At 42.3% G+C, this 3,169-nt stretch overlaps 1 protein-coding gene and 1 non-coding gene across 2 annotated transcripts in view; both read left to right on the forward strand.

Moving 5' to 3' along the window:
* Positions 1-3,169, forward strand: part of LOC106879338 (cytochrome P450 3A21) — a 113,051-nt gene that overhangs the window by 86,395 nt on the left and 23,487 nt on the right. The window lies entirely within an intron of this gene.
* The window catches only part of LOC106884157 (uncharacterized), a 25,370-nt gene that overhangs the window by 19,467 nt on the left and 2,734 nt on the right, over positions 1-3,169 (forward strand). Inside the window, exon 2 of the transcript XR_008266837.1 lies at positions 1,367-1,463. This is a non-coding gene — a transcript (uncharacterized LOC106884157). The remainder of the gene's footprint in view (positions 1-1,366; positions 1,464-3,169) is intronic.

Below are 3,169 nucleotides of genomic sequence, written 5' to 3' on the forward strand. Positions count from 1 at the left end.
GTGAAATTAACGTGCAAGTGGCTGAGCACTCCACAGACACGTGTACCCTTAACGTAGTTCTCGGGGATATTCAGCGTGACACAGTGTGACAAGGCTGACCCTTTGAATTACAGGCACAACAGAAACAGGAAGTAAGAGTGAGAGAAAGTTGTGGTGAAAGAGTACAGCAGGGTTTGCCACCATCCCCTGCCGGAGCCTCGTGGAGCTTTAGGTGTTTTCGCTCAATAAACACTCACAACGCCCGGTCTGGGAATCGAAACCGCGATCCTATGACCGCGAGTCCGCTGCCCTAATCACTGGGCCATTGCTAACTAAAGAAGCTAAAGCACAAACAGTGAAGACCGTGAACTCTGCTGCGCATGTACACTATGTTTTAACGTTCTAGCTCACATCCGATGTTTACAGTCGTGTTTGGAAAGAAGGTGTGTAGCGTGTGAACGTAGCATTGACCATGACATAGAAAGTTGTCATGGCGATACCTGCTCAGAGGCCTACGCAAAGTTACAGAAAGTGTATGGAGATGAGTGTAGAGCCATGCACAAGTGTACGAGCGGTTCAGATGTTCCCAACATGACCGGTGTGGAAAGGAGAGGGAAGGATGAAGGGTTGAGGAGACGGAGGACTTTGGGGTTTTTCGTGTGTATGAGGAAATTGTGGAGTTGGTAGTTGAGATCAAGAAAGAAGCAGAGAATAGGCTGGATGAAGGGTGGAGGGCAGAAGATGGAAAGGAGAAGTTAAGCTTGCAGGAGTTGGTGGTTGAGGGAGTAAAGGAGAGAGTGGGTGGCATGGAAATACTGACAAGGATGGGTTCAATTAAGGGGGGGATAGGGAGTAGTGTGAAACTTCAAGTGGAAGCCATGGGGTGTGACGTGCTGACAGAGGCAATGGCTAAGGAAAGAGAGATGGCTAGAGTGGCAAGATTTTTAAAAAGTGAGATAGTTGTATATAAGGTTGCAGGCATTGAGAAGGAAAGTTGGAAAGAAAATGGGATAGAAGAGAGTGGAGATACTTGTTTCAGTCATTTCGGCTGCATCACCACCTTAAAGGGTTTTAGTCGAATAAATCGGCTCCATTTGTTAAGCCTAGTATTTATTTCTATCAGTCACTTTTGTCAAACTGCTGTTATGGAGACATAAACTCATCAAAACTAGTTGTCAAGTGGTGATGGAGGGACAAACACAAAAACACACACACACATAGATATATACATATATATGTGAATGAAAGTGACTTGTTCTAACCATCAAGCTTTGAATCTTATGAAGGTTTTGCAGATTTTTATGTATGTATGTGTGTAAGTGGCCCTTGTGGCCAATAAAAACAAACATCATTATTAATGTATTTTATTTATTCTTTTCTTTGTCAGGTTTGGAAGAAGGAACTTTTCATATTTCAAAGAACTTGGTCTCTCTGGTCCTAAACCTGTTTCTCATTTAGGAAACCTGGTACAAATAAAAAAACTGGTAAATTCAATTTTATATTTTCTTGTTTCAGTCATTGGATTGTGACCAAGCTGGAGCACAGCCCTGAAGAAATTTAGTCAAAGGAATCGATCCCAGTACTTATTTTTTGTAAATTCTGGTGCTTCTTCTATCAATATCTTTTGCCAAACTGCTAAGTTACAGGGACATAAACATACCAACACCAGTTGTCAAGCAGTGGGAGGGAATATACACATACCTAAAGACACACACACATGCACACACACACACACACACACACATATACGATGGGCTTCTTTCAGTTTCCATCTACCAAATCCACTCACAAGGTTTGGTCAACCCAACGCTATAGTAGAAGACACTTGCCCAAGGTGCCACATAGTGGGACTGAACCTGGAACCATGTGGTTGGGAAGCCAGCTTCTTATCACACAGCCACACTTGTCAAGTTTTCTTTTTCATGCTGGTCTGTTTGATTTTGTATTTTCTTTTTTATTTTGTAGTATTTTTGTTTAGCTATCATTTCCACAGCTTTCATGGGGTTTGCCTTGTCTGTTTGCTCAGTTCAATGTTTTGCTTTACAAATTTCCCTGCCATAGGGTTCACTCATTTTGTGACTAACATCCCAGCAAGTGCAGGAGTCTGAGAAACTTAATAATGGACTCTGATTTCTAGTTGAACTACTGGCATACATATAAGAAATACACCAACAATAACCACTTAAACTAAAATCTATATATTGACGTAGGATTGGGGATAGGAATTGGAGTGGAACTAAAACAGGAAATGAACAGGGAATGGGAGAGGACATGAAACAGTGTAATGGGGACAGGAAATGGAAATGACCCCCACTTTTCTGGGTATCACTGGGTAATTCAGCTATTATTCATATACAAGGTGCATTCCAGAAGTTTTCAGATATTTTCAGGAGAGACGTTTATTAATTTCAAAATAGTACAAACCTCTAACTTCCTTCAAAGTATGATCTTCTGATTTCAATGTACTTGGAGTTGTGCTCCAGCCACTTCATGAAGGCCCCAAGGTGTCCAGAACACGTCTCACAGTCTCCTTCATCTTCTCCTTCAGCTTGGAGAACAACCAAAAATCACAGGGAGCAATATGTGGATTGTAAGGAGGAGGAGGGACAGTTTTGATAGCAGTCTCTCTCAAATAGTTGATTACCAGGATAGGATTGTGAACTGGTGCATTGTCCTGGTGCAGGCACCACCAACCAAAATGGAAGAGCTCTGACCCTTTGCAACAAGATACTTTCATGAACTCCCTCAAAGCCTCCATAACTTCCTCTTTGTTGGTCATCTGGCCAAAAAGACCCCAGTGAGTGAGGATGATGCCCTTGCTCTTGAAAAAAGCAATCACCAAGTACTTTCTGGTGGACTTGCTTTACACAGCCTTGCAGGGTCTGAGTGTGCCAAGATGCTTCCACTGGGCGCTCTATCTCTTGGCCACTGGATCATAACAGTAGATCCAGCTTCAATCACAGGTCATCCTTCTCTATGTCACTAAGCAAATTTTGTGCATGTTCAGATCTTCATGAATAATTCCGTGTACAGTTACCACACCAATTCCAAACTCTATGTTTATTGTCTTTACAGACATCTGATGGTCTTCCCTCAGAAAATTGTAAACTTTCTCAACCAGCTCTGATGTTCTGACATCCCTCTCCCTCCTATATTCCTCATTGTCTCTCAGTGAAAAACAGAGACTTGG

The sequence above is a fragment of the Octopus bimaculoides genome, chromosome 26 (assembly GCF_001194135.2).
Source record: "Octopus bimaculoides isolate UCB-OBI-ISO-001 chromosome 26, ASM119413v2, whole genome shotgun sequence".
NCBI classification, from domain to species: domain Eukaryota; kingdom Metazoa; phylum Mollusca; class Cephalopoda; order Octopoda; family Octopodidae; genus Octopus; species Octopus bimaculoides.